Source organism: Rhineura floridana, chromosome 2 (genome assembly GCF_030035675.1).
Source record: "Rhineura floridana isolate rRhiFlo1 chromosome 2, rRhiFlo1.hap2, whole genome shotgun sequence".
NCBI lineage: Eukaryota > Metazoa > Chordata > Lepidosauria > Squamata > Rhineuridae > Rhineura > Rhineura floridana.
Window position 1 is genome coordinate 4,121,918 of NC_084481.1, and position 13,178 is coordinate 4,135,095.

At 41.6% G+C, this 13,178-nt stretch overlaps 1 long non-coding RNA gene across 1 annotated transcript in view; it reads left to right on the forward strand.

Moving 5' to 3' along the window:
- Positions 1 to 5,513: 5,513 nt before the first annotated feature.
- The window catches only part of LOC133378062 (uncharacterized), a 62,689-nt gene continuing 55,024 nt past the window's right edge, over positions 5,514 to 13,178 (forward strand). Inside the window, exon 1 of the long non-coding RNA XR_009760831.1 lies at positions 5,514 to 5,954. This is a non-coding gene — a long non-coding RNA (uncharacterized LOC133378062). The remainder of the gene's footprint in view (positions 5,955 to 13,178) is intronic.

Here is a 13,178-nt window from a genome sequence, read left to right on the forward strand (position 1 = left end):
ATTATAAATCCCTCCTGCGCCTCAAAAAGAGGCAAGCCATCCGTCCAGGGTGGAAGACATTAATAAATGCCGCCAAACTAAACAACTCTAAGATGTTTTGGGCCATGGTTTCGGATTCTCTTTCCTCCCCTAACTCAGTTGCCTGCCACATCCCCCCTCATGCATGGGAAAGACATTTCTCAGACCTGTTCAAGGAACCCACAGCAACACCCTCCTCCAAGTTAAACTGCCCTGCTCTCTTAGACCCTCCCCCTTGGACTGTAGTCTCACAGGATGAGATTATTTTACTCATCAATGGATTGAAGCCCAGTAAAGCTCCTGGCCCTGATTCTATCCCCCCTGACCTATTGAAGATACAATCTTCATGGTGGGCCCCCCTCCTCTCCAATCTTTTTACATGGATAAATACTTCCGGCCTTATTCCATCCTCATGGCTTGAAGCCATCGTGATCCCCATCTATAAAAAGGGACCCAAGGATAATCCCAAGAATTACAGACCCATCAGTCTACTATCCACGGTTGGGAAACTGTATGCCAGATACCTCAATGATAGACTGACTTCATGGATTGAGGAGGAATCCATTCTTGGCCCCGAACAGGCAGGTTTTAGAAAAGCTAGATCCACCCTTGACCACTGTATCCTCCTAAGACACCTTGCCGAAAAGTACACTAGTCCCCTAGGCAATGATCTCTACGTGGCCTTTATTGATCTCCAAACGGCCTTTGATTCAATTCCTAGAGACAGGCTCTGGACAAAACTGCTGAAAACATCCATCGAAAAAAGACTTCTATTTCTCATTTTCCAACTTCACCAGCCTTCTACTTTTCGGGTCCGGTGTAGATTGGATGGATCCATGACTAATCCCATTCTAGTCAATAGGGGAGTAAGACAAGGTTGCATACTGGCCCTCACACTTTTTAATCTTTACCTAAATGATCTCAGTTCTCACTGCCAATCTACCAATTTTCACCCTCCTAAAATAGCTGATCAGGCCTGTCCCCTACTACTCTATGCCGACGATACGGCCTTACTATCCCTATCTAAAATAGGCCTCAGAAGGCTCTTACGTACCTACATGGCCTATTGTGCTTCTAACCTCCTGACCATCAACTTCTCAAAAACAAAGATTTTGATCTTCTCCCCGCGGCTAGCCACACCAGTCTGGAGAATCAATGGCCAGAGGATTTCCCAGGTTCGGGAATATAAATACTTGGGGATCACGTTCCATTCTTCACTATCTTGGACCCCCCACATTCGATCCTCTGTCGCCGTGGCCAGGACCACGGCCAAAGCGATACTACGCTTTTATTTTTCCAAAGGTGGCCAATTCGTCCCTGCAGCCACCAGAGTCTTTGCCGCCAAGATTATCTCCCAACTTTTGACGGAAGCCCAGTATGGATTCTCAACCTCTGTCCCAAAATAGAGGCGATTCAATCTAATTTCCTTCGCTCCATCCTAGGTGTCCCCCGCTGCGTTCCTAATGCAGTTCTAAGACTTGAGACCGGGATGTCTTCCTTAGAATCCCTTGCCTGGTCCCGAACACTGTGTTTCTGGGTCAAGCTGGCCTCTCCCAATCTTGCGCAGGGTTACCTCTGCCATCCAGCTGGACTCCTTTAATACCTCCTGGGATAAATCGGTCCTGCACAAATTTTCTTCCCTTGGCCTCTCATGGGAGTCATTATCTTCCCAAGATCCAATCTCTATCAAAGCTGCCATCAATAGGAGACTAAGGGATACAGATCTCCAGCGGGATACAGCTAACGCCACCAAAACCTGTTCCCCTACATACTCTGGGTTGAGGTTCTTTACCCCTCTCCCTGCCCCATACTTAGAATTCATTGACCTTCCATGCTATAGATTAGCCTTCACTAGGGCCAGGCTTAACTGCCTAACGTCAGCCCTTCTTGAAGGCCGTTACCGGGGCATTCCGTATGCCCAATGTCTTTGTTCTTGCCCCCTTAATGAAATTGAATCCCTTTCACACGTCCTCTTTACCTGCCCCTATTACTCTATCCCACGTGTCAAGCTCTTAAAACCCCTGATTGCAAATTTCCCACAATACAGAACAATCCCCGACCAATTACAACTTCTCCTAAGTGGCACTGACAAATTCATATCGCTCGGGGTCACCAAGTTTCTCCATCTGGCTCAATCCTTACGTTGTAAAAACATCACAAACCCCTTGCGATGACAGATTTTTCCCCTCCGTACCTTCCTACTTCAATTTTATATGCCTGTATTTTTAATTTCTAGTTTTCAATTTTATGTATAACGGGTCATTGACCGTACAATAAACATTGATTGATTGAATGAATTACAAAATGGCAGCCTTTAAGTCTGTCCGTTTTTAGACGGTTTATCTATAAACACTTGTTTGGACAAAACTGTCGATGAAATGGTAATTTCATGATGCAGGAATTAAATCTTTCTCCAACCTGACACAACAAAAACAGGCCACACTATTTTATTTTGAAAAGAGAAGCATGTCTGCACTTTTGGCAGCTTTCATGCCATGACCTAATATAGTCCATTACAAAATAAATGTCACATCATGGGTGTTTCCCTTCCTACAAGATTTTCACAAACTCTGGAAGAGCAGATTTATAAAACTATTCAAATATGTGCTGGTTTTGGTTTTCTCTGTAGATATGGCTTTAAATTCTAGAGCTGTTCTGTCAACAGGAAGTGTGGCATTTTTGCTCAAGAGGTGTATTTTTTATCCTAAACATTTATTGACGTGTTGTAGAACCTTCAGTTCATGATCACCCAAAATCCATCTGTTGGAGAATTAAAATTACTTAGAACTGTTAACTTTATCAAGAGCTATGTGACATGATGCAACCCAATCTTATACAGGTTTACTCTGCCTGAAGTAAGTCCCACTGTATTAATTAGGCTTGCTCACAAGTAAGTATGCATAGGATTTTAGCCTTTACCTATTAAATTTCACAATGATATAGCAATAGTAGGCATGTCGCTTGCTATGATATCACAGAACCCAGAGGAATGGTAACAAGGCAGAGGAAGATGATCATGTCAAAGGGGTTAGAAGGGAGCAAATGTGGGTCTAAATATCAAGAACTCAAGGATAAAGGGAGGATCTGGGGGAAAGGGAGCAGCAGACACAAACTCTGTTCAGATAATCAAAATCTGAAAGGGACACAGAGGGAAGATCATTCAGGTGGGGCCCCAGACTCATGATGTTCATTGTATCTTCTGCACAAAGCCAAATAACACATGGAGGTCAATCGTGGGCACAAATTCCCCCTCCACATACTGATTATATACAAAGTTATCTAGACAGGATAAGGGAGAAGGGGGCCAAGGGAAGGATTTGTGCAACAGACGGGATGCTAAGAAGAGGGGGAATAGAGTCAATAGAAAGTGTTAAGGTAAGTTTTTATATGTCACTTTTCCACAGGGAACTGTGCCCAGAAACTGAAGAGGCAAAAGACAGAGGCAGTGGGAAATCTGCTTTTGAGTCTGTCACCCCAAACAGTGGCTGAGCTAAAGCTGCTGTGATATCGCAGAAGGTTCTTGATGAAAAACCTGACCCAAAGTCTGAAGATTTGTGGAGAGCCAGTGTGGTGTAGTAGTTAAGAGTGTTGGACTAGAACCTGGAAAACCAGAGTTCAAATCCCCACTCAGCTATGAAGCTTGCCAGGTGACCTTGAGCCTGTCACAGTCTCTCAGCCTAACCTACCTCAGGGTTGTTGTGAGGATAAAATAGAGAGGAAGAAAACCATGTGTGCCACCTTGAGCCCCTTGGAGGAAAGGTGGGATGTAAAGTTAGTTCTTTAAAAAAAAATGTATTAAGGATACGAGGCAAGTATGCTTTTGGAGCTGAAAGAGTAGTGAGAAGGGCTGAATTTTCATATTTCCTTTTTTCCTCAGAATCATTCACATTGTGTCCAGAACCATTTCATTCAGGAAAGCGGCTCAACACCTTGGTCAGTCAACACTCATGGTGGGAAGTGGTGTGATGTGAAGGGGTGTATTTTTTAATACTGGGGGCCATTGCTTCTGAATCATCGAATTGATAATCCTCTGTATAATAAGAGCAAGTTGGCATTATATCTGCAATGAGGATGTCACTTTAAAATAGTTTATGTTGTGGCTGTTATCATGTGGAAATATGCCTGTGTGCAACTCCTTGGACAATTTTTTGTAAATGCTGAAAAGGAAAGATTTGTGCTGGTGTGGCAAAAATGGGTCCAAATGCTTGGTGAGCCACTGCACAAAAATAACATGCCATGTGATGAACCACCATGTAGCGTAATATAAAGTGACTTCCACATGTAGAGCAACCATAAGGGGTTAAGGGATTTGCGCTTTAAGAATTGAACTAAGGTACATACAGCCAGAGCTATCCCAAGGCATTTTGCACCCTGAGATGGAGCAGCAAATTCTCCTCCTCGCTCTCCCCCCACCAAGGTACATAATATCCATAGTGGTCAAATCATTGTGGTACATTAAATAGGATCTGCTGCCCTTTTATTACATCCAAAATTAGCTACCTGAGGCAGCTGCCATACTCTGCCTAATGATAGGGCTCTCCCTGTGAAATGGGAGCCTGCATTGGGGAGTCCTTATAGAGAGCTCAGTATTTGTTCAGCATGCAGAAGACTCTTTACTTCATCAAAATATTAGGCAACGAAGCTAGAAACAAACTCTCACTGAGAATGTAACATAGGATCAAAGGACAGCCTATAGAAAAGTAGGGCTTCCTACAGAGCCCAATGTAGATTCAGGGCCTAGACTGCAGAGGTGCAGAAATTTCCAGATGTAGATGAGTAAGGAAACCCAGGAATATTTATTTATTATTTGATTTATATCCCGCCCTTCCTCCCAGCTGGAGCCCAGGGCAACAAACAAAAGCACTAAAACACTTTAAAACATCATAAAAACAGACTTTAAAATACATTAAAAGAAAACAACTTTAAAAACATTTTTTTAAAAGCTTTGAAGACATCTTTAAAAAAAGGTTAAACATTGTTTTTTTTAAAAGGTTTAAAAACATATTAAAAATATCAGAACCAGTTCATTCCAAAATGACTTGGATGTGAATATCATACAAAAAAATTATTTGTTTCCCTCTCCTCCCTTCAGTTTCAAATCCAGTGGAGCCCAATACTATGAATGTGTACTCAAGGAAATCACATTGTGTTGAATGGGATTTATTCCTAGGAAAGCGCGCAGATGGTTGCAATTTTGAGCTCTCAGGTTCAGCTTAGGAACTCTTTGGAACTGCAGACTTACACAAGGTCCACCGATCCATCATAAGTTTTTTACAACACATAAAAATAACTCTCAGAGTGGGAGAAGTCTTGACAATTAAACTGGTTTGAAGCCAAAATAAATGTGCTGTGTAGATAGATCACAGTAGAAACTTTGAGCAGAGATTTTGATTAGAGCAGCTGAACAACAGCATCTGTCTGGCTCTAATCCTATGAATACTTAGGATACATAAGTCCTATTAGACTTAGTGGGTCTTAACTTCCAAGTAAATGTACATAGGCTCAAGCTCAGATTGGCTTAATGTGACCCTTAAACTGTGACTCTTAGAACTCCAGAATGTAATCTGGGATAAGGGTGACAGATGAAAGGCCCAAGCCAAGGCAGTAATGTTAATTAATCCAGGTGGGGTCCCTTGAATAGATCACTATCACTGTGAGACTTTTACAAACAGGAGGATTTCACTATACTAGAAGCACACAGAGAAATTCTTTACAACATGAAAGGGAGGAAGGGCCACCTCATAAAAGAGAGGGTCTTCTGTTTTTCTTGGCAGGCTGAGTTAAGGTTTTACAACGTGGAAGGAGTTCATATTGAATAGATGAAAACAAACCTTGATAGTTGCATCCCACATGCGACTTTACAACTTCTTAGAAGGAGCAAATGTCAGCTGGACACCAGACAAAACGTTCCTGGACTGGAAACTAAAATGACTTGGGTAAGATAATATAATAAAGAAGGCAAAATTTTAAACTAGAAAGCTTCTTCAGCCACATGTCTCTCATTCTATAAACTGTGGGCATTTTGCAAAGATGTACCTATTAAACTGCATGCAGGCTTCTGGCTTTGGCGTCATTTGGGAGTTTCCTCTCTCTCTCTTGATCTGCAGATCACTGAGATCATCTGCAGGAGAGGTTAAATGATACTCATTTAACATGAACATGAAACTGAGCCTTCAGCGTTATCAGCCCAGTTCACTGGAATGCTCTGCCAACGTAGATTCAGCAGGCACTTTTTGTTTAAACCTTTAAACAGCTGCTGAAAACCTTTCTGTTCCAACAGGCTTATGTAGGCAGTTGAGAATACGTCTCTTTGCAGTAGTCGACCTTGTTTATACTGTATTTTTAATAGTTTTTATTGTATGGGGGGGTTTTTTGGCTGTAAACCACTTTGATGTTTTTAAAAATGAAATAGCAGTATGTTTATAAATATATTTATTAAAAATTACACACACACACAAACATCTGAGGCTGTGGTGGAGACAGGCACTGCTTCACGCGTTGGCTGCAGGAAGCAACCTCCACTACATGATTACTGTTTTAAGCCAGGGCATAGAAACATTTGTTATGCAGTTCATCCATTCACAAAGGTATTTCTGCCCAGTTTCCTATAATCTCCCATAGCCCGCCCCTTATTTGTCCACTCCATTCAGCAGGGTTCAGTGACCCTCAGGGAAGCCTTTTGTGTGGACTTGGGAGGCTGCTAGAAAGAGGAAAGGACTGGGAAGGTACCTTCTACCTAGCTCTTTCTGTATGGTGGCTAGATCCATCTAGTCCCATCATTTTTATAGGTACTTCTAAAATACCTACAAGAATTACCAAATGTCACTCTAGTTTCCTTCATTTATCAATACATGGGGCCCTTGGGCACAAGTCTGCCCCAGGCCCCAGCGCTCCCCTTCCACGATTCACAACAGGATCGCATGGCAAGAGCTCTGGAGCCCCTGCCATTCCCTTGCTTCTTCAACCTACCTTTCTCAGCTGTTGTGTGGTTGCGTGCGCAGTACTGCCCTTAACCAAGATGGCAGGTGAGGTTTCCTTAAGGGGCTGATGCCTCTGCCGCCATCTTGGCTCATGGCTGAGATGCGCGCGTAGCACGCAAAGGAAGGTTGAAGAAGCAAAGGAATGGCGGGGGCTCCGGAGCTCTCGCAGTGCGATCCGTGGCAGCAATCCTGCCATGAATTGTGTAGCCCCAGGGGGCCTCGGCCAGGGCCCCACCTGGCCGCCCTTTGGAGCTGGCTCCGCATGTGCAACATTATGGAGAAATAAATTGTTTTCCATATATATCTCTGCACATTTGCTTCGATCAACAGTGCGCATTTAGCACTTAGAGGCAAAAAATGAGAATCCTATCAACCAGTTGTTTGACAGGGAAGAGGGATTCTGGGGTTAGGAGATTCATTCTAGCCCCCAGCCTTTTTCCTCTTGAACAGCTGATCAGCATTTGCAAAAAAGGATTATATTAATTATTTCTTTGGCTAGTGCAATCACATTCATTCCTTGTAGAGCACTGAGACACACTGAACAATATCCACCTGGTAGTTTGGGGTGTGGAATTAGGCAATCCAATAATTAAATACAGGTTTTCAGGAGCTTAGTCAAACTTGAAAGCTTCTATGCTAAATGGTATTGCTCCGATCCACTTTAAATAAAATTTCCAAGTCTACATCTCTCTCTGTTTTGTAAAAGAAAATATGCCTTGGTTGCTGTCTTCTTTTTTTATATCATTTCTCTCTTTATTGTCCTGATACTATGTTCCACCTCTCTCTATATTTTAAACCCTTGTATCCTGCCCTTCCTTCAAGTAGCTCAGGGCCACACACATGGTGTTTCCCCCTCCCACTTTAAATTTAAGGCCCACTTTGATAATTCCCAGGCTTCATGGTCAGCACAGACTCATATTTTTATATTCAGGCTTGGTGCTAGCGGGTAGCCAGGTCAGGCACTAGCAAAGGGCCCAGGAGCTCATAGGGGCCCTCACCAGCCCAACCCCATCATGCCAGTGCTGCTTCTTTCACTGCTGCTGCCACTTCCTTCTTTTCCCTCAGAGCCTGCTAGGCTGCCCCCCTCTTCTGCGCATCTACAGAGACATACAGTCCATCCTGGTCTTCTCCTCCTTCAAGTGGGAAGGGTCACTGCAGCAAGAGAGAAAGAGAGGCACACATACACTTCTGGCTCTCTGTTGAAAAAATGAAGGTGGTGGTGGAGAGGCGGCAACCCGTGCAGGAAGAGGGCTGCATCCGCATCCCAACTGCCTTGATTAAATATCTTACAGTGCAAGCCTATTTTTGTCCACACAGAAGTAAGCCACACCGAGTTCAATGGTACTCACTCCCAAGTAAGCATGTATGCGATTGCACACTCTGGCTCTTTACTAAATCATGTAAAATGCATTAGGCAGCAAAAATGAGACTATATATGGCTATTGGGAGTAGAGCACTGGGTGTTTTGAAAAACCAAAAAGGTAGCTATTCTGTTGTCGAGGAAGGAGGCAAACAGCAGCATTTAACATAATTAGTCTTTTGTTTTGTGTATAAAGAAAATACATAAGACTTTTGGAAAGTCATGGCTTCCCCCTTTCCTCATTCCAACTGTTGCTTTTCACTGTGATGGAGCTCAATTATCGACTGAGCAATATCACTTTTTAATGATTACATTTCAAAGTACTGCATCGAAAGGGAACCTCCACCTGCTTCTAATAGTGATTTCAATGTACTTTTCTCTATTGGGTCGCCATAAGTTGGGATCGACTTGAAGGCAGTCCATTTTTCCATTTTCTCTCTAGCCCCATATAGGGTGAGAGTTTAATCGGAACCGGAAGTGTCTGGAACTCAACTAGTGTTCTTTATCTCTCTGGGATGTTTGTTGTGCCCATAGAGAGAGGTTTCATGGGGGGAGGAAAAGCCTTGCAGATGAAGTGAGAGACTTGCCTTCTCCCACCAGAGGGGGACACCTGAGAGGAGGCGTTAAAGTAGAAAAAAAGGGGACGGGAGAGGCTAACCCGAGGAAAGGAAGCTGCTCGGGCACAGCCTTTGTGAAGTGGGGGGAGGTCAAGGAAGAAGCATGGGAAGTGTTGTTCTTTCCATTCGCCTGGCAGCTCAGGGGGGATAGTGGAAGCCCCCCGGAAGACTCTCTGTCGAAACACAACTTGTTTTGTGGGTTTGTGTGTATGAGGGAGGAGAGGAACAGGGCGAAGTTTAGGGCCTCGTTTGGGGACAGGTTCAGCCAGACTTAATGGCGAGGCATGTTAAGCATAAGTCTTCCTAATGCCTAGTAATGGTGCTTATGGTCTCCGTTCTGCTTAATAGGTTTGTATTTTTGTCGCTTTTCAGTTTCCTAGTGGTGGAAGTGTTGCCAAACGCTTAAGCGCAATCCTAGTATGAAGGGTGCTGCTTGGTCCAAAACATTCTCCACTCCACTGACGTCTATAGAACAGCTCTTTGCTGTCCCTTGGCTGCTGTATTTCTTTGTAATTATTTTCCCTGGCTTAATCCCATTCACATGTCAGTGATACTTTTTTTTACTTTTTATCCCAGTCTGTCTCCATGTTGGAATTGTTTTTTAAGATGTTCTTAGTCTTTTGCTGCTTGTTTGCCACCCAGGGATCCTTCCGGGAGGAAGGACAGAATAGATATTTTAATAATAATGTAATAATACTTTGATAGCAAGAATGCACATAACGTGGTTATCTTTGCAATTGGCATAACTTTTTCATCTTTTGTTTGGGGTTTTTGCATGCTGCCTGCTAGTAGTGATAAGGCAGACATGTTTGCATCTTAGTTTTCCTTCTTCTACGAGCTAAGATAGATGGAATACCTATGCCCCACTGAAGAGATCGGTTTTACTGCTGACTTCCTAGCATAATACATGATTAGAGATAAACTCTTGCTACATGGACTTTTGTATTGTCCAGAGAGGGAGCTTATACAGATCCTTTGACCGATTTTCAACTTCATGATTTACAGCACGAAAGAGATTTCATCATGTGCTGCAGTTTTCATTTAGTAGATCTACCCTCCTATCCACCCATCACTGGCCAAACAAGTGTATAGGTTGCTTCTCCTGAGTTTGTTGTTACATGCTCTCAAGTCGATTCCGACTTATGGCAACCCTATGAATACTTTTTTTGGTTGTAGTCATAGGGTTTTCATGGTAAGAGGTATTCAGAGGCTCAAGAAATATGAGAATTTCATCATCTTTTCTCAAATTTTCTTTGGAGTTTATTTCTTTATAAGCAAAATTCTGGGGTGAGGTTGGGAGTGAGTGGGCAAAGCATCCATTGAGAATCCAGGTGAAAGGATTGGATCTAAGAGAAGTAAATAATCCCCAAAAATGGCATGCCTACTCAGAGGTAAGCCCCACTGAGTTCAATGGGACTTACTTCCAGGTTAGTGAGGATAGGATTACTGATTATGCTATATCTACAAATTGTATTGTATAGAAAGACGTTAAAAAGGCAACCAGTGATATTCAAAAGCTTGTATTGTTTTACTTTGACAATAAGAGGTTTCCATATTGGTCAAGATTTGTTTTATATAAAAGGGCTGGGCCTAAGAGGGAGGGGGAGTGTGATTTGAGGAGGAAAGGGACAAGGGCCCCTTAGTTCCCTATGTCCAAGGGCCCCAATAACCTGGAACCAGCCCTGTTTACATTGTTTTTGAAAGTCTAGAATTCCAGTGGTATACTGACCATAGAATGCTGGAAACTCTGCTCTCTGAATTAAGAGTTATACAGTGGAATCATGAATATACAAGCTTTATTACCAGAAACAGAAATGTTATTTACTGTTAAATATAGAAAGGTAAATTACCATAGCAATGTGTTCTGTAACATGCAGCCATTTAGGTAGTGTAAATATTGCAGTCCTCTGGATTTAACATGGACTAATACAGATTTAGGGAAAGAGCATGTTTTAGTACTTCATTGATGAATAGAAGTGAAAAACATCATTAAGATCCAAATAAACTGAGTGACTGTAGCAACCTCTATCGCAAGCCTTGTGAAGTTATAAATGTACAGTATCCAGTGTGGAACTGAGGAGAATTTCCAGTGCTTAGAATCAGCAATTTAACATGTAGCCAAGTGTAAATGGCATGGTGGTCTAGTGCTGATAAGAAATGCAAATGTACTGGAAATGTAAGCAAAGATGACAAATAGCCCTATAGACTAATAGACTAGTCTATTGCAAATCATTGTGGGTTTTTAAAACAGTGTTTGTTTCTAGATAAAGAAAACAATTAAGAACAACAACAAAAAGAATCAAGAACAAACATTAAAAGGTGCAAGTTACATCATCAATAGGACGCCTTGGTTGCAATACATTCCCCCCCCTTTATAAACCCTGTCAACAGCTGCTTTCTACATTGATTCATTAGAGGCTGGTTAAGTCCTTCATCTCATCACATCTCTCTGTAAGAGGCCCTTTGCGTTTGATGGATGCCAGTCGTGTTCCTTTTCAGAAATGTATCCAATAAAGCTGCGCCATATTATATGAAAATTGGGTTTCTTCTTGGATTTCTAAGTACTTTTACATGTTTAGAGAGTTTCTCCATTAATGCTATATTCTACACTTGCTGCTACCAATATTCCATAATGTTGTTATTGTCCATAGATTTCCAATGTTTAGCAACCATTAATATCTGGCTGCTGCAAAGAGAAATTTCAATAGGTCCCTATGTACAGTCTTTTCCCATGGTCCCTCAAAAATTGACAGTAAAGTTATCATGGGGTCGACGGGCAATGGTTTGAAGTTATCAGACTAGCCTCATAGAATACTCGTTCCCAGAAAGTTTGAATGACTGGGCAGATGAAAATACATGCCTTTCTCCCCGCATCCTGTCCAGCAATATGGGTTTGGGGTTTTAGTTATTTTACTTATGGTGTGCAGGGACATGTACCAACTTTGTCTGACCTTATAGGCATTTTCCTTTAATTGAGTAGATGTTGGATGTTAAAGGTATTATCAAGAAAGTTTTGCTGATCATTTTTTGGACCATATATGCTTCTTATTTGTAGATTTGGCCACCTATTTTGCCCTTTATAATTATGAAATCTCCCTGGCTGTCCCGAATTATTTTAATTATTTCTAGTTTTACATGGTCCCTTATCCAAGTTGCTACACCATGAGAAGTAGGCGTCCTAGTGAAATGTATTTTATTTATTTATTTTATTGTCATTATTTTTACCCCGCCCTTTCCCCAAAACTGGAACTCACGGCGGCTTCCAGATAAAAGAACACATATAATTAAAAACATACAAAAGTCTAGATTAAAATAGAATTAAATTATTTACAGTATTAAAACCAGTCATACAAACAGTTAAAATAATTCAAACTCAGTTTAAAATAATACAATTAGACAATAACAATGCAGCACCCTTCAACAGGAAAAAAAAAGTACCACATACCACAACCACCCCATTAGAAAGAAAAGATTTTGATTCAGCTTGCTTTTTCTGATGTGTCTCTTCGAGAAAAATATTTCATTTTAAGAGCAAACTTTTTTCCTTGCACTCCTTATCTTCCATGAAACATAATCACCTATTTTTAGTACATGAAAATCACTGTAAGTCCATCCAGTGTTTATAATATCTTGTATACAGTAAGTGACATACTTTACTAGAATGTAGAGGCAATCTAGTTTTCAGCATTTTGGCTGCATATACCCAGGTACCATCCTCTGTATCTTGCATACCCACCCCTCCCACTCCCAACACTCCCAGAAGAGGTTAGCAACAAACTGTAACAATCATGCAATAACAGAAAAAAACAGTCTTCCCTCATCCTCACCGTGCAATTGCATAGAATCTGCACTATATCTGTGCAAGTCAAGCATGAACTGTGGAGGAAAATATAGTGGGGATGAACATTTAACCCTTACTTCTACCCTCACGAAACTAAATTTGTGACAAGTGTATATATGTTTTATTAAATACAGTACCGCTCAGTACATTAGTATTTTAAGCATTATACTTTCAGTTCCAATTGTTAGGTTTCTAGAATATTTTACTTCGTCTCCTTAGCACTTATCTGTAAGATCATCCAGTAAAGTCTGTAGGAGGAATTCTCTGTTTCCTTTTACTGTTCCAAGGTCATTTTCCTTCTCGTGTCGAGCCTGTTGCATGGTCTTCATCATCTCTTAAGTTTTTATCTTTTGATTTATTTT